Source organism: Myiozetetes cayanensis, unplaced genomic scaffold (assembly GCF_022539395.1).
Source record: "Myiozetetes cayanensis isolate MyiCay16 unplaced genomic scaffold, myiCay2020 scf9, whole genome shotgun sequence".
NCBI lineage: Eukaryota > Metazoa > Chordata > Aves > Passeriformes > Tyrannidae > Myiozetetes > Myiozetetes cayanensis.
This window is the reverse complement of record NW_026088185.1, coordinates 35250534-35275463: the sequence shown is the minus strand read 5'-3', so window position 1 is coordinate 35275463 and position 24930 is coordinate 35250534. Positions and strand designations below refer to the sequence as shown.

The 24930-nt window shown below is 39.8% G+C and overlaps 1 protein-coding gene across 6 annotated transcripts in view; it reads left to right on the top strand.

Annotated features, from left to right (window-relative positions):
• The window catches only part of GTDC1 (glycosyltransferase like domain containing 1), a 208266-nt gene that overhangs the window by 17514 nt on the left and 165822 nt on the right, over positions 1-24930 (top strand). For 4 of the 6 annotated variants that reach the window (XM_050340493.1, XM_050340494.1, XM_050340507.1 and 1 more), the window contains one exon: positions 6053-6241. The exons of 1 other annotated variant lie outside the window; for it this stretch is intronic. The gene's annotated coding sequence lies outside the window, so the exon portion shown is untranslated. Of the gene's footprint in view, positions 1-6052; positions 6242-12337; positions 12420-24930 lie in introns of all 6 variants that reach the window. One more of the 6 variants, XM_050340495.1, reaches the window with a different exon arrangement.

The window sequence follows — 24930 nt, the reverse complement described above, 5'->3', positions numbered from 1 at the left end:
CTAGCAGCAAACTCCTGTGACTTCTGCCTGCCCCATTGCCCAGTAGCCAGATTCATGGCACAACACCAGGTTGTTGGTTGGAATGAAGGAGAAAAGAGGCAGGTTATTTGGGAAGCCACTTCTCATAACTGGCATTTCTCTAAACAGTTTAATTCTTAGTGGCTACTAAAGGATTTTTACCTTTATCTCAGTCTTTACCATTAGCCTTCTTAAGGCTATTGGTAGCTGATGCCTTGTGCCTCTTGATGCCTTAATAAAAGCACGGTGGGATTACTTTTTAAGTATTGCTTACCTGTCCTGGAATTAAGGTTTTCTTACGCTTAAACTTCTAAAATTCTGTGTTGGTAGTAGAGAGCCACAGGCCATCAAGTGCCACAGTTTTGCTTATAAATAAGATCAGAGTATTTTAACAAAGATTTGTTACCAATTACCATTAAGGTTTCTGCTTAAAGTTTAAGCTTGCAGTTTATGATATTACATAGATAGTGAAAAAACTTAACTAGTGTTTCTTGTGTGTCAGATAATTTCAAAATTTGATTTATTATAGGTGTATTATGACAGACAGAATTAGAACTCAGAGTGAATGTTCCCTGGAAGTGACTGTCTGCTGAAGATGTCCACTGTAATCTCTGGAGGAACTGACCTGGATGTAATTAATTGTTTATTGAAAGAAATCTGTTTATCTGCTATGTGAACAATGGAAAAAGAGAGCAAGACATCAGAAGTAAAGGTGCAACTGCTTCCACTTTTCAGGTTAAAAATCCTCCACTCCTGAAAATCCAGCCTTGGCAGATGGTAGATGCCAAGGATGGAGACCTGGGGCTTGTGTTGCTTCCACTTAATTTCCCCAAAATTCTTTTGCCCAACCTGAAACCATTTTGTTGAATGTATCTTCCCCTTAGCACTCTCATATTCAGCAACCTATAAGTTCTGCTCAAGCTGTGAGTTTCAGTGTTTCTAATGCTCTGTTTGAGGGCAAAGTTGCTGTTATTTTTTTTCTTTAAATTTTAAGAGCATTTTATATAATGATGCTCCTGTCATGCTTTTGGCCATGAATCAGCACAGCATTTCTGTGCTGGGTTTAATTGAAGCGTGGAGTTGTCTCACTGTGCAAATGTTGAAGTGACTGAGACTATTAATTAAAATTAAGTATCTGCATAAGTGCTTTTTCTAAAAATAAGTTGCTTCATAACAGCTTTGGGCAATATTTGGGATGGAGAGGGATGTTTTTTTCAAACTTTAGAAATAGGTGTATAATTCTCTCCAAACTGTATGATGATAAAACACTGCAACAATACCAGAGGGCAGAATGTTCACGGAGTGGAGTGTGAGCTTTCTGCCTTGTCAGATGTCACCTAAGCTGCAATTTATTGATTTTTAAACAGAACAAAACTGTTATGGCTTTTGTATTGCACAGAGAGTGGTGTCAAGGAAAACTGTAGGAGAAGTTACTGCTTAAGCTACCCCTGTAGTGGAAACACACAAGTTACAGGAATCAGTCAGTTCTTTATCTTCCTTAGAGTGCCTGGTTACAACTCTGTTTTTCTTGCATCGGTTACTTAAAGCTGGTGCTTCTCAGTGTGAGACTCCTTAGCTGCTTGTGCTGTGTGTCATTTATGTTTTCTAGCTGTAGTGGAGTGCATTAAAAATATTATCAGGGAATACTGAACTGTGGGTTTTCCCATATGTATTAGACAATTTACTACACAAATTTACTGTACAATTTACTTTATAAAATTATCTGGTTTATTAATTCTCACGGCACCTTGGCGAAATCGCGTCCTTTCATCTCCTTAGTCCAGCTCTTTACCAGACTCACTTTATCATGCCAGCATGGTACCTTTTTTCTGATTTCTTTTAAAAATACTCACAGGCTCCAGCATTCCCCTACCTGCAGCAAACCAGTGGAGGGAAGAAATCGCTGGAAACATGGAAGGGGGGAATGTGTATTGAGCTGTTTGTGCTGGCAGGTTTCGGATTGCACCTTTCTGTCCCTCCTTGCAATGCTTATTTTTAAGAGCTCTGATGTGCCTTTTTGCAGGTATTTGTGACGTCTGTAAAGCACTGACCGTGCTGTTATGCAGGAAAAGGTGAGGGACCGTGGTGCATGTGATACCAGCTGGGATGATGTGTCGTTTGCCTGGGATCACACAGAGGTCTGAGGTCAGATGCAGAGTTGGAGCACAGGTGTTTTCTGACCAGAAGATGTTGTTTCTGAGGTGCTTCAGCACGATGTGTGTTGATATCCCCAAGCTGTTGAGTTTTTACTGCTGCATTGCCTGGTCTTTATGTTTTATTCTGTGGTTAGCAGTAGAAGCTGAGAGTTCACTGTATGTGAACACAGTGGTTCTTGCTAAACATCACTTGGTTGTTCCTAGAAGTGAGACTCTGTATGTTCTTGTTTTAAGTCATTAATTAATATTGTTGGTGGGGGTTGCATTTGTCTAGTGCCAGTGCTAAAAGTTTCTGAAAAGTACTGTCACGTGAACGCAAAGGAAAATTTACACTGTTTGGGGGAAAAACACCAATGTTGCCATCTTTGCTATGAGCACATCAGTCGCTCTTTATTGCTTTTTAAATTTGATTTCGTTGTAGTGTGGCAAGCTTTTCAATAAACATAGTGGTTTCATTTATATAACACTAGAATTATTGTTAATGCACAGTTTCATACTGCGAATTACGTATGTAATACCGTGTCCGGTGGGATCCTGTATCACAGAATTTGCATAGTTATAGTGCTGGTGACATCGTATCTCATACAAAGAACCCAGGGACCTGATACAATATCAGTAAAACTGTCTCATAGGTATGATTCAAACAGTTTTATTAGCAACATATGGGGTATGAAGGAGCCACAGAGGGTAGTTTTGAGTGTAAGGGTGCTGGCCTATCTTTTTCAGCCTGTAATTATATCAGTCCTCTTCTATGGTATTATTTGTTGCTGCTCTGGGATTGCTGAAAAATAACTACTAATATGATGACACAAAGGATCAGAATAAATTATAATTGTTGACTTTACAAGAAATTCATTGGCAAAAAGGCTTACTGTCCTAAGCTCGGGTGTCATTTCTGGTGCAGCTTCAGAGCTAAGCCACTATTCTAAATAATACATTTTTGAAAGTCTTGGGCTTTTCTGGCAACCTTATCCTGCTGTAATGGGTGCTTTTGTGATCTGACAGATATGAGGAAGAAACTTTTTGGCTGCATTTTGGTTTTTAATCTTGAGCTAAAGGAGTGCATTTTGTTTAATTGATAGTAGGATATTGAACTCTTGTTCCCCAAATGGAACATATTCTAATTAATCATCTTGAAATAAAGAGTTCATAATTTAAATTATGACACTAAAAACTTGTGAAAAATATAATTAGAAAATTACAGTAGTGCTCTGTTTAGTTGTACTTCTTAAAATCATGATATATATTAAAAATAAAACTTTTTGCGTGTTGTAAAAGTGAAAAAAGTTTGGGGGTTTAATGTTCCTGCCAGTTGGGTGATTGAAGAGCCACAGTGTGTGTGGAGCTGTTAGACAAAAATACTCTTCGACTACTTCCCTGGTAATTTTTTGAAATCCTTGTGTTTTAGAAGCTCTGGGCTGAGCAATGTCTTTTTGCACAACAGGCTGTGTGGAGAATTAGGGCTGTTACGTGGATTCTGCTCAGAATTACTTCTGAACTCTGTTCTTCCACAGAGAGGTTCAGCACTTTAAAAACAGTCTGGGAGAGAGAACAGGCGAAGATCAGCAGGAGGGCTGTGAGGGTGGGTCATCTGGGACCTCCGTGCTGCTTCACTGGTGTAGAAGCACCTTTTCATCCATTTTTCTCCATTCCATTCCCATTGTTTCAGTGTAGGTCCATACTATAATCTGTAACATCTCAGGATCTCTAAGGTATCCTGAGAATTTTTCCTCTCTTGTTTTCAGGTAGGATGAAACGTGTTTGGATCATTCCTGACTTAATTATACATTAAAAAAAATGTAATTTGTCATTTAATTGCTAAACTACTTCTTTCTTAGGGTTCAAGCTCTCCATACAGCTGAAGCATTTCTGGTCAAAGGAGAGAATTAAGATTAGTTTGATGTGACTTTTGTTTTTTCCCCTGACAAATCTTGCCTGGCCAGTCCTCTAGGTGTGTTCATGTAGATGGTTTATTCTCTTTGTTTGGCATTCTGTAGGTATGGAAGTAAGGATTAATTGTCTGTAATTCTCATTTTCTTCTCCTTTGGGTAAGTTTTTTTTGCTGGCATTTCGTGTCTTTGGGAGCTTTTCTGACTTTCACAAGCTTTTGAATGTAATCGCAGGTGACTGAGCAGCTATTTCAACTAGTTCCTTTGGTATTCAGTAAGGACCTCAGACTTTGCCAGTTTGAATTTATTTTGAGAAATACCCTCTCATCCTCCTTCTACCTTGTCTCGTTGGAAGCTTTGACTGGAAACTCTCTGACAATTGCCATTGAAAATCTCAAGTTCTTCTGTGAAGACTGAAGCAAAAAAGTATTTAAACCTTGTCATTTTGAGAAATAAGTAGAAACATGTTGTCTGACTTGCGATTGAGAAGTGGGCAGATAGCAACTTTTAGGTGTATAAACATCATAATCTTCTGATCTTTGTGTCTAGTGCAGTCGTTCCTCTGGCTCCAACACAACCAGCTACAGGGTGAAATGGTCATTTTCATCATGTCTTCAAGTCAGCTTACTCTTTAGCCATCATTAGGCATAAACTTTTACTGTTTTAATGTACTTTTTTGCCTTTTTAATGTAATTTTGCTTTTTTTCATACTTTAATGTTTTCTCCTTTCCCAGATCATTTTTTGTTTGGAGTAGAAAGTTCACACCCACTTTGCTAAAGATGGTAAAGGAGTGATTTCTGAAATCAACTATTAAATAAAAAAAATTGTATAAACATATCTGGACATCACATCATAGGGACTTCAGAACTGTCTCAGGAGCCTCTAGAACCACTCATGTTAATTGTTACATATCTTGTAAATGTGTTTATTTCAAAGTACTGGAAGACTTCCAAAAAGTTGCTGTATTTGAAAGGGCAAAAGGGATGTCGCAGTGGATTTAGCCCAGGACAAAATAAACTAAAGGTTAACTTGTACTTCCATCAGTGAAGGCTTAAAAGCTGGAAAAAAAAATTAAATAATTAATGTTGGTCACCATGGTTTTGTGATAGAAGGATTTGTGAGACAAAGCTGATGTGTTTTTTTTTAATAGGATTGTGTGTCTGGCCTACATTGCTATATTAAACTAATTTCTTTTAAAGCATTAAATCTTTGCAAGACAATATTTTGATATAAAAACTTGGATTGTATGTGGCTGAGACACAGAAAATATTAAAAATGCTCTGTTACTTTAAAGTGTAACTTCTAATGGGGTGAGAAAGAGCTACATTTAGTGGGTCTCCAGCATGTTCATGGCTTAAGCAACGGTTTCATTGGTGATTTAATTTTTGCTGCTTTATTTTTCAGATGATGCAAAGAAATACTTCCAGTCAGGCACATAGTTCAGTCATGGAAATACAGGAAAACTGTAGTTGTTACAGAAAACAGGTTGGGAAACTCCAGTGTGAGGATACAGGCATGCCATGAGGAGAGGCAGGGAGAGCTGGGACAGTTTAGCCTTGAGATGAGTGGGCTCAGGGGCACAAGCTGAAATAGAGGCAGTTCCATTAAAACATGGAAAGTTTTTTGCTGTGAGTGGTCAGACATTGGACCAAGTTGCCTTAAGAGGCTGTGGAGTCTCCATCTGTGGAGATACTTCGGGATAAATATTTGTGTGATGTAGTATTGGATAGTAATTGGATGAAGCTTCTTCACAGAATGGTTTGGGATGGAAGGGACCTTCAAGATGATTTAGTTCCAGCCCCCTGCCATGGGCAGGGACGCCTTCCACTAGTCCAGGTTGCTCCAAGCCCTGTCCAAGGCTGGTCTTGAGCACTTCCAGGGATGGGGAGTCCACAGCCTCTCTGGACTCTTGTTAGGCTAAAACAGTTGGAAAGTTAAATCATATGAACTCAAATTCTCTTTTCTTTTCAACCCTCAACTCTACTCAGATTGAAGAATGCTACTGCACTTGGGGAAATTGCACTTTTCCATCTGTCTATTGAACTGAAGCAGATAGAATGGGTTGGAAAAAGTCCTGCTCACCACTGGGATCCACAGCCAAGATTTCCCAACTGCTTTGATGAAGAGCTCTGAAGCAGCACGGCCTGGTATTTTAGTGCTCCCAGTTTTGGATGCAGGTAATAATCCTTCTGGTAAATATGATGTGTTTCTTAAAAGAAAAAGAGAGAAGGTGTAGTTCCCTATTTGACAGGTCCAGTAGGTTTGGAGTTCTTAATGTTAGTAGGTGTCTATTAATGATTTTTTATTGTGCTTGTCCTGAAACAATGTCACAGTTCACGTTGTGCTCCCAGTGCATGGTAAGTGTGGCTAGGTTACAGGTTTTGGGAATCAAAGGAATCTTTCCTTCAAGGCAAGATCAGCAACATGCTAATATGCAACATCATTTCACTTTTTCTCCTTTTTAATCAAAACCTGGATTCACGTGGTTGAAGCAGAGGGGGGAATGTTAAAATCAGGAATGAAGTATGTCTGGTAACAATTGTGCTGTACTTGTAATTCCTGTGGCTGTACAGGAGTGACAGACGGACAGACCCAAGTGACAGGTGGGCCCTACAGTGAAAGAGGAAGAGATGACTGAAAATATTTGGCCATTCAGATATGTATTTCCTACTTATTATTCTACCTCCTCCCACCAAAAAATGAAAATGTGGAATTCCACTGTTCGAACTAATGGTAACCAACAGTGAATTGAGGGTGTATTTTATTATTTTTGGTGGGGAAAATTAGTTTTCCTCACACTGAGAATCAATAAATTTTCAATATTTTCAAGTTAAATGTTCAATATTATTAATTAAATATTTTTATTAAATATTTAAATACAATGTCTCAAAAATTTTAGAGATGAAAAGACTCTTAATCATAACAACTTCTGTGCCTGTAAAACTGATCTAAGCCTGGTCCCTTTAAGGAAACAAGCAGGTGTGGCACAGGGTGTCAGTGCCATTCCCTCTCTTCTCCCCTTTCCTTTCCAGTAACTTCTGAATTCATTAGGCAACCTGTACTGAGTTTAATAGAAGAGTAACAAATTAAAGGTATTAATATAGATATGTGGTGAAGTAATGAAAAGACAGTCTTACAGGCTGCAACAAGGGACCTTGAAGCTCATCCCATTCCAAACTCCCACCGTGGGCAGGGGCACCTTGCACTAGACCAGGTTGCTCAGGGTGACATCCAAGCAGGTCTTGAACACTTCCAGGGATATGTTACATCCTTGCAGTAGCTATTTTTGTCCTGAGCATTTAGGTTTTTCAGGGATTTTTTTAAATTCTAAAAGGTGCCTTGTTAAGAAACTCTCTATCAGCTGCTTTTTATTGTAAAGATGAAGGATTTTTTCCTATCATTCTTCAGTCTTTTCAATAATGCTAATAAAATAGGAGTATTATTAAACTATCAGTTGAGTAGTCAGGAGTCTTTAGGGAGTAAGTAAATTGTATAAGAACAGCTTTTTTTGTATTTTAAAATTCTGTGGGGTGTAGTCAATGAATGGAATGTCATCCTCAGTGTAATATAAGAAAGATTTGCCTAATTTGATTATATTCAGAGGCAGCCAGTGAGATAGCAAAGCCACAAGAAATAAGTTGTTGAATAAGTAGATTTTTTGGAAAGCCTAATTCTTGAGTAGTGCATTTTCTTGTAGGTACTGCAGGAAATAACAGACTTTCAATTACTTACATGAAATCAATGCCAAGAACTGTATATTTTTAAGTAGCGAATTAATTTATGATTAAAATTTTAATTATTTGTTTGTGTCCTAATTTCTGCCACATTTCAAATTTAATTAAATCTGAGATACAAAGGTAAACAATAAACTCCAGTCCCTTCCCTTTTTCCCCAATGGTTAAAACCACCGCGTTGCTTTCTCAGTGGGGGGTTTTGCCTCAGGAATTGGGCAGAGATGAAAGTTCACGTAATCATAAAGTAGTGTTGTCTTCTGGTGCGTGTCAGCAGGTGGGAGAGGACAGGTAGGACATCCCCTGTGCGGAGCTGGGGACAAACAGCCTCACGTAGGAAGGACAGTGTCTTTTCTCCGATGCAAACCCCAAGTGAGTGATGTTGATGTGATGGGAGTTAAAAAGAGCCAGGCTGGTTCACAAAAATATTACATATAGAGTGTTTTTTACAGTAGACTGTAAAAATGGTCTGTGTTTTGAAGAAAGAACAAAGAACTGTCACAAAATCAGTCAGGTTGGAAAAGACCTCTGAGGTCGTGGAGTCCAACCTGTGACTGATCTCCCCCTCACCACCCAGACCAGAGCACTGAGTGCCACATCCAGTCTTTTCTTAAACACCTCCAGGTACGATGCCTCCACCACCTCCTGGGCAGCCCATTCCAATGTTTAATCACACTGTCTGTGGGAAATTCATCCTGATGTCCAGCCTTCTACGATTTGCATTTCACAGGATAAGGTTTTCAAAAGTTTATGAGAGTCTTTGAACTGCCATTTTCAGATTTAGGTGTAGGTGCTCATGTATCGGTGCTCAAAATCTCATTGTTAACTCCATGGGACTTTCACCTTCTCCTTTTGAAAATGTAGCTTCAAGTTACTCAGGTGTTTTTTCTAAAATACTTTTAATTGTGCACAACTTCATGAAATTGTGCAATTTCGTCTGCTGTTGAGCACAGGGGAAGGGATAGGCACTGAAATACCATGAGCACATGCAAAACAATCACAAGCCTGAGGGCAGACAGGTGTTTATTGGGGTGAGTGGAGATTGGATGGAGACCACCAATGCTGCTCCTGGAGGTGACCAACTTCCAGTATCTCTTTATTCCAGGCATATCCTGGGTAGGTGAGCACAACCTGTCCATCTGCAACTCGTTTCACGCTTCAGTGGCAGTTAAGTGGCTCCTTAAACATTAGTGAGTTCCACATGTAGGCTTTGGTACGCGAGTGTTGTTAAGGGTAAAAGAAAATAGAGGGTTGGTCTCAACCTTTAGCTCATTTGCTGCACCAGGGTGCTCATAAAAATGCAACACAGTGTGCAGGTTGCAGAATTATGAAGGTGGCAGTTGTGTTCTTGGCTGCTCAGGTCCAGGAGAATGAAAGCTTCTTCTGCTCTGGTCTTCTCCCATCCACTTCTCTCCTTCACAAGCCCTTCCCCTGTCATCTGAGCGCTCAGCTTGTCTTCATCCAGTCTGGAAAAGTGGCAGAGTGCTGAAGACCAGCTGGACTGTGGGGTGCATATGTTCACTCTACCTGATCCATTTCTGTTCATAGAATCCTAGAATGGTTTGTGTTTGTAGAAGGGGCCTTTGAAGGCTGTTTAGTCCAACTGCCCCTGCAATGAGCAGGGACTTCTATTGTTTGAAACCAGTTCCTTCTGAATTTGTACATTTGTCTTGTGTGGTCAGTCGTCGTTTTCACAAAGGACATGCAACTCTGTTTTAAATTGAATTAATTTCATTTTTAACAAGGCTAATTTTCACAAGTAAAAAGCCTAATAGAAGCCTAGCTGATGTAAGAATTTTTCAAAATGAATGGAGGCTTATAAATCATAAAGCTTAATTTAAAACCAGGAAAGGAAGGAATTCTTCCCTGTGAGGGTGGGGAGGCCCTGGCACAGGGTGGCCAGAGAAGCTGTGGCTGCCCCATCCCTGGAAGTGCCCAAGGCCAGGTTGGACAGGGCTTGGAGCCACCTGGGCTAGTGGAAGGTGTCCCTTCCCATGGCAGGAGGGTGGAATGAGATGATCTCTAGGGTCCATTCCAACCCAAACCATTCCAGGATTCTGAAAAATTCTGAAGTCTTCCATTGCTCTTTAGGGTGCTACTGTGAGAAGCTTGTTGGTCTTTTTTTTCCACTGAATTATGAAAATGTAGCACTTTAAAATCTGAGGAATGTGTCTTGGTGCAAAGCAAAACAATGTCCTGTGTTCAAACAGTAGCAGCGAGGAAGGAGTACAGTCAGTCTTGAATCATGTGGTTACTGCTGTGGAGGTGCTTCAGAGACTAAAACTAGAACCCCTTCTCACATGTCTCCCCTGCAGAAGAAAAGGCAAGTGTAGACCTTGAGTTGGTGCATCGTATGTACTCGTATCTATTTATACATAGGCTGATAGGTGTTTTTCCTGACAACTTAAATTTGAATATTATCTACTGGAAATTTCACAGGATTCTGGTAAAAAGCTAATAATTATTTTTAGGTGATTTCCAATGTGTAATCTCATTAGCTCACTGTTTCAGCATATTTTTTAACAGTATCTTCTCTTTTTTTTTTTTTTTTTTTTAATGAGACAAAACAGGGGTAGTTACTCAGATGTTTGCTAGGAAACAACAACTGGATGGGTGCTGGCTGAAACCTGCCATTGTGCTGCCAGTTCAGCTGAGCCAACATGCTTGGTAGGACCCTGGTGTAGCCAGAATAGCTCTTGCAGAAATAAATCTTAGAATACCGATTTTCTACCTTGTTTTGTAATTTTTTTATTGTTCTTTGTGTGTTGTTTCTTTCTTTTAATTTTTCATGAATTAATATGTTCATATAGCAGAGCAATTCTAAAGCATGTTGTAGGGCCACAGTTACAAGCAGTTTAAAAATATTGCTTAGGATGGGCTCAAAGTATTCCATATATGGACTTTATATAAAAATGTGTAGGTTTATATACACACATCCCTTCACTTAAGGGATATTTAACTTTTACTGGCTTAGAGACCCTGTATCAGATAGGGATGCAGATCTACAGGAAGAAATACTCTCACTGATATACAGCCTGTGCAGAACTCTTGATCCTGGCTCACCTGGGGCATAAAAGTTTTGAAATAAATCCTGGATTTTAGATTGTGATAGTTTTGAGGCACTGAACGAGCTTGCTGTGCTGACTGGTTCATCTCAGCTTAGAATGGAAACTAAAACCCCCTCCCTGCACCTAGGGGGGAAGCCAAAGAGGAAATAATGACTTAAAACAGGCTTTTATCTTCTGTACTAAAAGAAGATAAAGGGGTTTTTCAAAGTTTTTATGCAGACAAGCTGCATTTTGTCATGTAATAATTTTTTGGCAATTTAATTATAGTCTTAAAAATGCCCAAGTGACTGTACAGTTCAAAAAGCATTTGGCAAAACCAAATTGTGTGTTCTGTGGTCAGCAAAAAATTACTGATCAGAGTGGCGTTTTTTCAGTCTGTAAGAGTATTTGCAGCTAAAAGAGGTATGTGTTTCTATGTCTCCTGTGAAGCTGTAATGAAAATAAAGTTATGACTGTGAAGCTTCCAGTTTTGACAGTAAGAGTGACCCTTCTATCTCTGAAGGCTGCTGGGTTCTCCATACAAGTTGAAACTGTAAATATTTTATGGCACAAGATGAGTTGCTGGGATCCAAAGATAAAATTTGGGAAGAAAAAGGAAAAAAAAAATTGAGTGAATGTACCTGCAAACTTGACTGTATTGAATTGCTGCAGTAAAGAGCCATATGGTATTTTGGTAACTTCTGTGTATTGGAAAATTGTAGATTACAAGTGAATTGGACCTGCAGCCATCCCATGTACAGGAATATGACTTTATTTCAGTAAAACAGCACTTTCTGTCCAGCTTGCACTGTCCAGACCGCTGAAGAATTTTACCTAAACTACAAGATTAAGTGTTTCTGTGTATTAGTCAGTGTGGAAGGAGAGGGGAGTCCAACACCATGGGGCCCAAACCACAGTGTCTAGTTTTCTTCTTTGCACAGAAGAACACACAGGAAGAAGAGTATTTTCCTGTTCCTTCTTTGAAAATGAAAACAAAGGAGATTGACATCCTTTTACTTTTTCAGTCAAGTGTCACTCATCCTAAAGTTGTAATAATCAATTCAGAATGGCTACTTACACTTCTTTACAAAACTAGATGAAAGAGCCTTGCAGATAAGTTAAACACCACAAAAAAACCCACCAAACCTCATACCTTCATAACTTTAAAATGAATTAGTTGTTTCTTTGAATTGCCTGTTTTCAGTCATGTTGCCATAGGTATCAAAGCAGCGAGCTGTTATCATTCCTTTGTGAGGATTGCTGCTGTTTTATATTCACGTAGCAGCAAATCAAAGGATGGGCTTTCAGACAGGAAAAGGAAGGTGTGTTGTTTTAAAGATACGCAAAACACACCTAGGGTGAGTCGGTCCAGGTACGGCAGGTACGCGTGGGGATTTGCAATGGCAGTAGTGTAATTACTTACTGTGTGCATTCATGGGAAGTGTTTATCTGGGGTTGCTAAACCTTTCTTCTGACTTCTTTTTATCTCTGCCAGCTAAAGCTCGCTCAGATACTGCTACTCCCTGCACTCACAGCTTTCACGTGGTGTTTGGAAGGACCTCGCCTTTTAGCTGCCAGTGAGTTTTAATGATACATCCTGCTCTTATTGATTTGTGTTCACCTCTGCTTAGCCCAAAAGGGATGTCTCCATTTAAAAGGATTTGCAAAAGCCTAGTGGAACAGGTTGTGTTGTGCCTGCCCCATCTGTGGAAGTGTCCAAGGCCAGGTTGGATGGGGCTTGGAACAACCTGATCTAGTGAAAAGGGGTCCCTGCCCATGCTCAGGGGGTTGGAGTGAAATGATCTTTAAGGTCCCTTCCAACCCAAACGATTTTATGATTCTGTGATTAGGTCTTTCATACCTTGGAAGAAATCTGAAGCCCTAGACGTTTTGGGAATGAGGAAAAATCCTAATAGTTGGGTTTCTGCAATGATTGTAACCAGCTATGTGTCTCCAAATACTGTAGCAGTGGTTATCAGTCTGTGAATTAGGAGAGTGTTTTGTTTTAGACTTTAGGGATACATTAGGACAACCTTGCAGTACCTAAAAGGGCTCGAAGAGATCTGAAGAGGAACTTGGGATGAGGACCTGGAGTGACAGGACAAGGGGGAATGACTTCAAACTGACAGAGAGTATGTTTAGATTGGATATATGGAAGAAATTCTTTGCTGTGAGAGTGGGGAGGCCCTGGCACAGGCTGCCCAGAGAAGCTGTGGCTGCCCCTGGATCCCTGGAAGTGTCCAAGGCCAGGTTGGACAGGGCTTGGAGCAACCTGGGCTAGTGGAAGATGTCCCTACCCATGGCAGGGGGGTGGAGTGAGGTGGTCTTTGAGGTCTGTTCCAACCCAAACAATTCTGTGATCAAAGAACAAATAGAAAAAATTAATTTTGGCATCAGTGATAACAACCTAAAAAGCATTACTTCAGCACGTACTGAGGAAAGGTGTTTTGGCTTAATCTTGTGCCCAGCTTTATAACATGTGACTACCAGTAATTTAAGTGTGAGCTGCTCATCTGCCTGATTCTGCTCTCCAGCACAAAGATTTCCCCATCACGAAAATGTGGTTGTTCTATTTGTCTTCCCGTAAGTACGACAATTACAACCCAGTCATGGAAACGCAACTTAAATGAGTAGAGCCATCAACCCACTCATGCAGGCAGAGCTGTTGGAACCTGTAGAGTTTCTTGTACCGAAAAAAAAGGGGTATTTGGGTGATCATGATTGGTTTTGCCCTCGCATCTTTTAGTGCTGTTTTTATTTAGTGTCATTTCACTAAATAAACGTTTAATTTAATCCTAACTTGAAAGACCTGCTTTAAAGCTACATGCAGTGGCTGATTTTCTTTTGAAGACTTGAATCTATTTACAGAATCTCACTACTGTTTCTAAGTAAGTTCTTTGCTACGTTTTCTTTCAACTTTGGAAATGCATTAGCTGTCAACCACGTGTAAAATGTCTTCAGTCTTTGAATTGATGTTTTATTTAGGAGCCTGACATATCTGTGAATCTAAATTGAAAACAAAAGGTGATTCAGTGAGGAAATAGTTAATAACAAAATGGTTCCAATAGTGTTTGAAGAGGCTGTTAGTTTTGCTCAGGAAGTTTTCGTTTTCTAGAATTTGTGCTGCCTCATTATTTGTAATACTGAAACTGCTCCTTACCAATCATACCAATCCCTTACATGAAGAAATGAAAGTAATGCTTACAATTCTGGGTGGAAAATACTGAGTTAGACTTACTGGGCCAAAATCTGCACTGAAGTGAAATGGCAAGAACACCAAGTATTGCCTGGAGTGCTCGTTTTAACAGGATTGCAAATAGGATTCTTACTATGGCTGACTTTAATGGAAAGATGAAGCATAAGCACTTTATGAACTAAAGTCAGGACTGAGATTCTCCAAAGTTTATGGCTAAATGCACCACAAAACTTGATGTCAGCTGGTGAAAAATCAGGATGAAAGAATCTGGAGGTGAGTATTCAGAGCTGCTCCAGGACCTGCACTGGCTGTGCTGGTAGATGATGTTCTCTCCCCAGATATGTCATGGGGCAGTCCTTGCTGTCTTTCTTCAAGGTTGGGTGGCTCTTGGTTGTCTTCTTTCTTCGTCATGGATGATTGACCTTAAGAATCTTCTAGTTTGAATAATTATGCTTCACCTACTTTAAAATCCTCTCTGCAGTCTCTGAATAATAGGCTGATAGTAACCTTTATTTCTTTTGCTGGGTGTAGCCATGACAGTATTTTTTCGCATGCTTTAATTGCAATTCTTAAAGAAGCTTAAAAACCTTTTGGTGTTGGATGTTTATTGGTGAAAGGAGCCTGAAGTCATCATTGGCTCAGACTCTCAGCTTGGTTTATGTTGTCTTTAGGCTGTCTCTGGTAAGTAGCAAGTGAATGTGATTAGAGGGATGGAGGAAAGGTGAAGAGAATTGGGATTGTTCAGCCAGGAGAAGAGGAGCTTTTGGCTGACCTAGTTGTGGTCTTCCAGTACCTGAAAGGAGACTACAGGAAAGATGGAGAGGGACTGTTTGCAAGGGTCTGGAGAAGCAGGACAAGGGGGAATGGCTTCACACTGACAGAGGTTTATATTGGAGGCCCTGGCACAGGTTGCCCAGAGAAGCTGTGGCTGCCCCATTGCTGGAAGTGTTCAAGGCCAGGTTGGCTGGGGCTTGGAGCAACCTGGGATAGTGGAAGTTGTCCCTGCTCAGGGCAGGGTTGGAATGAGATGATCTTCAAGGTCTCTTCCAACCTAAACCATTCTGTGATTCTCTGTCTCTTATTGAGCAATACAAAATTACTCTTTGCAAGTCAGTGGAACTGCAGCTTCTTCTTTAGCAGCATCTTTCAGAAGTTTCAGTGTGTTCTCTTCGACTATAAAGCAGTTGGGTAACACTAGAAATGCTGTAGAGTGCAGCAGCAGTTGTTACATTGATAGGCTTGAAGAGGCAATACATTAGTCTAAAAGCAGAGGCGATACCTGCAGAGCTCACCACACGTGCCCTTAAGCAAAAGATAATAATTAGTTGGTTGTATTCCCCTGCAAACCAGCCCAAGTGTCGATGTTGATGAAATGCAAAGATCACCAACTTGAGCTACGAGCTGCCAGAGCTGTTTATGCCCCTTCAGTTTTTAATGTACCTCTAAGATGTTTTGATAAGGGCATTTAATCCGAAGGGATTTACATACCATAATCACACCTCCAGTGATTCCAGCACAAAAGCATGGGTAGTTCTTCAAAATATTTTAAGTGCTAACTTCCACTTCAGTATGAATAACAAACAGGAAGAACATCTCTGAAAACATCTTCATATTTTGTTGGCCGAGCATGATTCGGTTGCTTCTGTGATGATGGTCATTAAAAGTGGTGAAGTATCTGCTGTTAGGTAGCCTGAGGAGCGAGAAGTTGCTCACAGCTTGGGGGATACCTGCTTTGCTAATTAGTTCATACACATTCAGCTCAGGCGATTTGCACTTGAGTCAAAAGGAAATATTTGACAAGAATCAACTTTCTCTGGCATTCTGGTACAGCTGGTGTTGTGTTTCCTAAGTCACAGTTGTAAGAATTATGTGATTTAAGTAAAAATTAAGTAATAGTTGCAAGTTTATACAGGATGAATGTATTTTTTTGTATGTGTAATTTCTAATCGATAAATAAACGTGTGTATAAATATATATATTTAGATATTAGATATGTAATTTGTACCACGTGTATTTTACAGCACATGCATGCAGACTCCTGGCAGTTAAACCATTTTGTTGTTTTCAGGAGCCTGTGTTTCATTGCATATGCCTGTAAATATGGCAAAACTGGAAAAAATAAGATAAAAAATGGATCTGTGCAGAGCCTCTTTGTTCCAAATGTTCTGTGACTGACAGGGACATGATGAGCTGGAGTGTGACCTTCTATAAGCTGAATTTGGGGTGAAAGAGGCAATAATTTCCTTTCTTTTTTTTTTTTTTTTAATAAATGATGTTTTTTTTGACAGATGTTAACATGAAGTCCTAATGTACAAGCTCCTTGAGTTACCAGGTATCACTTCCTAGCAAAGAACACTAAATTTCCACTTGGGGATGGGAGGGTGTAACACAATTATGAATAACAACACGATTATTTTCATTTCATGGAATCACAGAATGGTCTGAGTTGAAAAGGACCTTAAAGATCATGTCTTTCTAGTTTGTTTTGGTGAATTAAAATATTAGGGAAAAAAAAGAGATTGTGTGAGTGTATATTATCTGAACCATATTTAAACCGATTTAAATGCAGGCTATCTCCGCTGAATGGTAAGAGTGGGAGGAGTCTGAGTCACTGCACAAGGTAAAATGTCAAAATGACTAATCACACTGGGCTGAGGAGATGATACAGTTAATTCCTGAGCTGCAGAGCAGGTCTTTAAGAACTGTGGTAAGACTATCCCCAATATAAATATAGCTAATAGTATTTCAGTGTAATTACATTAGTTGTCACGGGGCCATTTAGGAGGTTACGTCACTCCAGTGCTCAATATGGGGAGTAAACATAAAGCTGGGTCATGTTTGGAACATGTATGTTTATCACATTATAGATTACATAAGAATGTACATGTGGATATATAATATATGGGTCTATAGGTGTATGCTATGTAATAAAGTACACAAGAATGTTATAATGCAGTGTATATTATATATAAAAAAATTATAATACATAGAATATTCCATGTGTGCCCGGTCCTGAGAGCTCTTGTGTGAGTAGGTACAGCCCTGTGCTTGAGGATTCTGCCAGCAGCCTCATTTCAACCACGTGCTTTTCTGGAAAACAGCCTTTTCTTAGAAAATTTTGAGCCAACTGGCATTTAACTTATGTTCTTCTGTGTAGCAGATAAGAATTTTTTTAGATCACAGGAGATAGTGTATCATGTGTTAATAGCCTCCACCACAGTTTCTCAGTAGAACTCCTCTAGTAGTTTTTGAAAAGCTTTACTTGTGGTCCATTGGTAACCTTAAATATCTCTCAAATGAGCATGTGAGCAGAGTGTTTCCTGTTGGACTTTCCTCCATTACTTTTTGGTTCTTCAGGTAAAATAAAGTTACTCCTGTGCTCTATAAACATCTATACAGAATTCACATCTTAATTTTTGGAGGGCTTCATTCCCTGTTTTCTAATATAACTGCTTATTTTCTGAATGCTTAAACTCAATCAGTGCAATAGAGTGATTTAATTCTGTCCAATGCATTCCTGCCTAACACCCTGTATTTCTTTTATTGATATATCATGAAAATGAAGGTGCTGCTGGATTTTTTAGTTAGATTTGTTAAAACCGAAGCATCTCTGTAGACAAAAATACATCTTCTTGTAGCAGAGGCAGTACAGAAAGTTATTTGAGTTATTCAAAATTACTCTTGCTAATTTAATTTAATTGAATTGGGGGTGTACAATCTCATTTACTTTTAAGCAGAAATAATTAAAATCTACAAGTAAAGAGGTGCTGTGGTTTACATATGCAAAATATAAGTTGCATGGACAGAACTGGTTCCTTGAATAGCTTGAACAGCAGTTGTGCTTGTCAGAGTTCTGCAAGAAAATGGTATTTCACAATTGTGAAACATGAAGAAAAGCACTTCTAGAGTCCCACCCAAACCCCATAAACAGTTTTTTTTTTCTTCTGTGAGAGGTGAGCGGTTGCTGCACAGTGTTACTATGTCTGTGATAGTTGATTCATCCCTTTGCTATGCAAATTTTAAGTATACAAGGATTCAGTACTTTTATTTAAGAAATATGCCTGGAGGCTGTATTGGTAGGCTTTAGGGAGATATCTGGTTTGGTGTGAAATAAATAGTTGTTCAAAGATCACATGAATTTATGTCTTAGAAGATGAAAAGTGACGCTGTGAGCGTTTTGAGAGCACCCCCCTGTACCCGGCACGTGAGCTTGTCACTTGGTTTTGGTTTTTCAAAGAAACCCCACCAACCTCATGGAAAATCACAGAGCAGCAATGTGTCACCTTAAAAATGCAAGAGTTAGGGGTTGAATTTGAGACACCCCAAGCCCTGAGGGTTTTACCCTTGGAGCAAATCCTCGCTGCTCCTGGTTGAGGGAGTAGTTGCTTTTGCTTCAGCTTTGCTCTTCAGCCCATTTGAGTGCTTAGCTTTTAATGAGTGGATTTAAAGGCCATATTTCAGGTTTATGTGCTAGCTGTAGGCATCCAAGTTTGCATATTTTGAGTAAGACAGGAGAAAAAAGACCCTGAAAGCATTTGAGTGCAAGAAGACTTTGGTATTTGCAGTTGGTGTCAAAGATTTGTCTTGCTAAAGAAAGCAAAGCGTTTACTTAAAAGCTGTTCGCTGACTAATGTGGACCACATTTTAATACACAATTACAAAATTACAATAGCAGTTTAATAAAATTTAGGTTGTAAAATAGCTATTGGGTTAAGCCCAGCCCCTTTTTATTCTCTTACTGTCAAAAATACTAATCAACTCCTCCCTTCAGTGTGGAATTCACTCTTGGTGCAGTTTTATTGTCCTTTCTCTCACCCAGCAGTGTCATTCTTTCTGTGACGGTTTGTTTTCTGGTGCAGAGCAACAGCATGTTTTGGAAACATTTATTCCTTTTCTATGAATAACTTCATCTTCATTTATGTAACTGTAGTGAGGACTTTTATGCTTTAATGATCTAAACTAAAGAAATTACCTTGTTCATTACCTTTCAATATAGATGACTCCTACTTCTGACTTAAAGTGTAAATCAACCCAGAAGTTTAAATGCCTGAACTTGGTTTTTGTGTGCCTACTCAGTAATATTCACTGAAATTAGTAATCCTGGTGCTTGTTTATGTGAAAAAGTTGTTACACTGATTTAAATAGAGCTGATGGAAATAAATTGCAGCTCTCTAGGTGAGGCAGCAGCAGCCTTCCTCATATGCTTCCTTGTCTCTCCTTTTCATACCTCCCTAAAATGTACTCCCTCATCTTAACTTTGTCATTTTTAATTCTGTCCTATTGTTTTCATTGAGAGGGATTAGTAAAGATAAATTTTAGCTTTCCTAGCATTAACATTAGCTTATATCTGTCATATGTTTCCTAGCTAGACTAAATACTGCCTTTTTCACCCTGTCACACTTCATTTGAAAGAACCAGTCTACCTAGGGCTGGGTACAGGGTTTCCAGTGAGGAAAATGCTAAATAATTGTATATTTTTATAAGTGTGATTTTTTTTTTAATGCTGTTTGACTTTCCTGGTTGTCACTCTCCATCGGAACAGTGCAGTGGGGACCCGTGTGTGGTGCTGGTGGTGTTGCTTGGTGAAGGTACAGCTGCCAACCCAAGCCGTGGTTTCTCAGGTAGACTAAATGGTGGCCTCAGCTGGCAGCTGGAGAGGTGCCAGGTAGTGGCAATTAGGCATGGAAGCAATTAAAATCATGTATGCAGCGCTGGTGAGGCTACACCTCAAATCCCTCATTCAGTTTTGGGCCCCTAATGACAAGAACATTGAGGGGCTGGAGCTTGTCCAGGGAAGGGAAGGGAGATGGGGAAGGGTCTGGAGTACCAGGAGCACTGAAGGAGCTGGGGGGGCTCAGCCTAGAGAAAAGGAGGCTCAGGAGGGACCTTCTTGCTCTCTGCAACTCCCTGGCAGGAGGGTGAAGCCAGGGTGGGTCAGGCTCTGCTCCCAGGGAACGAGGGACAGGAGGAGAGGGAACGGCCTCACGTTGTACCAGGGGAGGTTTAGATCAGATATTGAGGAAAACTTTTTCACTGACCGGGTTGTCAAACCTGAACAGGGTGCCCAGGGCAGTGGTGGAGTCTCCATCTCTGGAGGGATTTAAAAGGTGTGTGGATGTGGTGCTTGGGAACATGGTCCCAGTGGTGACCATGGCAGTGCTGAGGGAGCAGTTGGGCTTGATGACTTTAGAGATCTTTCCCAACCTAATGAGTTAGTGATTCTCTGTAGTTGTGGTTCTTTTGATACCACTGTCAGAAGAATCAGTGCACTTTGTAATGTGTTGGATTAAAATAACCTCTCAGGGTATATGTGGTACAGTTGAAGGAGAATATAGTGTGTGGGCACGTGAAGTATGACAGGGATATGTGTCTGAATTTGAACTGATGTGCCCTTTTCCCTGTGAAACTACTTTTTTTTATTTTTTTTTAAACATTTCATCTGGAAACAGAGAAATTAAAAATAAAATCAGATATGTTGAGGGAAGTGCATGGAGGAGTCCTCCTAGGCCTGTTCTCATTATGTTCCAGAGCCCTTTGGACAGAGTTCTGAAGAGTGGGATGTCTGGCAGGATCTGGGATGGAGAAGAGCGAGGTGCCTGGCTGCTCTTCCTGGGCAGCCTCCTTTGATCAGCTGGAGAATTATACTATCTAATTGTCCTGCAAATGTTCTCTTAAAGCCATAAGTTGGTCAGATACACTTTCCAACAGCTTTTATTATTTATTTTTATTTTATTGAAATGGACACACATCACCAAACAACGTGAAGTAAACTTCGTGTGTCCTGGCCAGTCAGGATCTGCTTTACTGCGTTTTCCTGTTACCAAAAAAAGCAGTATTTTTATTATTTGGAAGAGAGGAAGAGCAGAAAATGATATCTTACATAAAAGCTGCCTTTCTGCATCATGGCCTGTACATGTGTGAGAGCTGATGCTTTCTGCAGTTGCTTCTCTAGGTACAGATTTTTCTGTAGCACTTACGTACTCAATTCGCTTCCCTGCCTTCAGATTTTACCCGTTCTGACAAAGAGCACGCAGATAATTGCTAAATTAGAAGTTAGCACAACATTTGCGTGTCTTTTTTTTCCTTTCTGAATTCGACGAAATTGTTACATTTCTTTTATATATTCAGGTTTTCTTAGGTAGCGATTTTCCTCCTGTGTGTAAGTAATGCTCTTAGCAGCGACGGTGCTTTGAACTGTCACTTCATCCCACTTGAAGTTAATTACTGGAAAACTGAGGGGGCTTCTTATTTTATTTCTTTTTTTTTAATGTTAACCAGTGTCATAGGAAGTATCTCCCTTTGCCGAGGATGTCGCTGTGAGGTAGGAATAACTGCGGTGAACTGGAGAACAGAGCAGTTGAGCCTTTGATCGTGTGAAAATGTAAGCACGTGTTGAAGTTTCCACCGGAGCATTCCCACCGGCTGCACGGGGCTTACGCCGCCGTGTTCTGAGGGCCCGTGGCTTGGGAGAGATTTGAGCAGTCCTTAGCAGGCTCGGCAGTAAAACCCACATATCCTCTCAAGCCAAGGTGCTTTAAGTCTTTGCTCAGACTGCTTAGCGGGCGCAGAATGAGGGAGATGATGTATTTTTAGCTTTTAAATTCGAAGAAACCTTTCAATTAAAGGAATTCTTGGCAGTTTTAGGTGCGTCTTTGTGGTGTTTGCGCCGGGTGATGAGGAGTGGGGTGATTTTGATTTTTTCTTTCGATGTGGAGGAAAAACTGTCCCCCATTTAATTTATATTGTGGCAGTTTATACCATCAAATGACATTCTTCATATTTACTGCTCTTAGTAGTTTCTCCAAAAGGATCAGAAAAACAGGCCTCTTATCCTATAGTATTGTGAGTAGTAGGACAATGAGCACACCAGAATTTAGATTCCAGGAGGTTGCTTTCAGAATAATTGTAGAGGATAATCTGATTTTTGTGATTTAAAAACTCACTACCTGTAAAGTCATATAGATTTAAGTGAGTTTTTTTCCTACTATTGTAGGCAATGAAACAAAAAACTTGAAATAGTTGATTTTTTTTTTTTTTAAAGATAATAAGGGTCACAGCTCAAGAATGGAGAAGTCTATAGTCTAAAAGAGCCTGGGATCATAGGATAATTGACCATGAGCCTGCGATACCTATATCCAACGGAGTCTGTAATCATGGAATACTTGAGTATTACATGATCCCTCTGGAGTGTCTGCATTTTAATTTAGTGCAACTTTCTAGTTTACATTGAGGGATATGACTCACAAGGCTGTATTTATATTCTTTACATTATAAAATGTGCCCTACAAAGGATTCAGATGATTTTTCTCAAGATTTGGATTCTGTGCAATCAGAAGTCAGTCCAGAGTGTAGCAGGTATCTTCTTGGACTGTGTTCTGGGATTACATATAAAATACCGAAGTATTTATATTTTTCTTTAGTGCTAACAATGCCTTCCTTGCAGGCATTTTTTTTCTACAAAGATTTAGTACGTTTAATAGTTACTATGAAATACTTGCAAGAGTCTCCTTTCTGAAGAGAATTGAAAAAGGTCTTTTTTTTTTTTCTATTGGCATTTGAAAAGCAGAAAAAAAAGTGACTACTACAACAGAATTTTATTAATGAATGATTTACACTGGTTCCAGCTGTGACCATGTGATTAGTCCTTCACTGAGCAACAATGGGTATATTCTTTTTGCTTTTATTTAATTTCCAAGAATGTGTCATCTGTTACATTAACTGCTGCCAGTATACCCCGTGTAAACTGGTATTTTTTATTTCCCTGAAGCATAAGATGAATACCCACCCATATCCTTCTGGAACTACAGTTTTAAATGAATTGGGAATTTTATTGACTATATCTGATTCAGGAAGCCAAAATCATAAAAGTTAAAATATTTATTAAACGCACTAGACTGTGGGATGCCTTGTTCCCTGGTAGTGCAAAAGATAGATATTTTCACTTTTAAAATTCTATCTTAATATTTTATTACAGCAATACAATGTGTTATAGAGGTGGACAAGCCTGCAGATTGAAATGTGGATAGTCCAGATTGTTCCTTTCCCTCGACCATATGGTGTAGTTCTAAAAGCCTTTTGTACGCTGTCTGTTCAGTTAATTGTAAACTCGGTCTTTAACGTACCTTAAAAATGAGATATATGTGAACTAAAAGTCAGTATATCCTCTGGTAAGTAAAGTTTGCTAGAATAAATCTAAATTCACAGCCCTGGTCTCTTGGTTGATTCTCTTTCTGGGTGAATTTGAAAGTCTTTCACCGTTTCTTGGTAACGAATGTGAGTCTGTGTGTCTGTGTGTGTGTGGAGAGACAGGTTTTTCCATTTCCTCCTAGGGAAGGGGGGGGGGGCGTGTGGAGATTTGAGGATATAATGAACATTTCATAATATTTTTGCTTGGCAGACAGCTCTGCCAGTGGGTGATGTGCAGGAACATCGAAGATTTCTGACAGATGGATGGTAGGACTGCTAATACACCTACACACGCTTCAGTGTCTGATGTTCCCGGTGTTTCTCTGATGCCTGAGAAGCTCCTGCTCGTGCTTTGGTCTGATGTTGCCCAGTGAGGGGCTTCAGAAGAGCAGAACCAAGTTTCACTTGGGAATTTCACATGCACGGAGAGGGTAATTTATTACACTCCTCCCAAAGCATTTATTACAGAGGCAAATAGGGTTTTTAAATGTAATAAGGGGTTAAAAATGAATTGTTAGAGAGTTTCAGAATCAATTCTGTTTTCTGTTGTCTCACCATAAGAAGCTATTTGGGAAAAGTGACTGTTTTGAATACTGACAGGGTTGATATATCCAAAGAGGAAAACACAAAAGAGTAGGAGTCTCACTGAAACAAATTTTCTGTGGGTTCCAGCCTGATTTTAAGCACTGAAGAGTGTTTGCTCGGTGGCAGTTTCCATGATAGGCAAGGCTCACATCATTTGTGGCTTTGGAGATAAGAATCCACTAAAATTAGAAAAGAAAAGCCAAAACATTGAGAATCAAGCAAGAAGTAAATGACAGTAGTGGAGAGGGAGAGTAATGTGCTAGAGGGACCCCTCATATTGGAAGTTACTGATCTGTGCTGCATAAATGAAGTTTGCAAAGGATTTCAGATAGCCCTCTCAGTAGCTGAATGCAAAGGAGTGTGTAATCTTAGGGGATATTAAAAGGGAAAAAAAAAAGGCCACTTTTTATGCCTGCAGAGGTTAAATAACTCCTGACCTTCGTTCATGCAGAAATGGACAGAACATCAGCAAGTCATCTCAAAATGGAAAGAAATAGTAACCAACAGCACATCAATTTCTTTCCAGTAGTTAGTATGTTTGTTGTGAAATAATGTAAAAGTTGTGAATTTAAATAATATGATGGTAACTAAACATCAAAAACTGTTGGAGAATTTTTATTTTCCTAATGCTGGCTTTTTGTGCTCCCAGACACAGAATCATAGAATGATTTGTACTGGAAGAGACTTTAAAGACCATCTCTTTCCACCCCCTGCCATGAGCAGGGACACCCTCCACTATCCCAAGTGGAGGGATAGCCCTGTCCAACCTGACCTTGGACACTTCCAGGGATGGGGCAGTCACAGCTTCTCTGGGCAACCTGTGCCAAGGCCTCCCCACCCTCACAGGGCAGAATTCCTTCCCATTATCCCATCTAACCCTGCCCTCTGTCAGTGTGAAACCATTCTCCCTTGTCCTGTCATTCCAGGCCCTTGTCCAAAGTCCCTCTCCAGCTCTCTTGTAGCCCGGGAGAGGCTCTAATATCTCCCCAAAGCCTTTTTCAGGCTGAACACCTCCAGCTCTGTCAACCTGTCATGATACAATATTTTGTGTAGTAGGTTCTTCTGAAATTCAGTTTTATGGAGTGATGAAAAAGAAACAGATGGATACAGGTCCTGCTCAG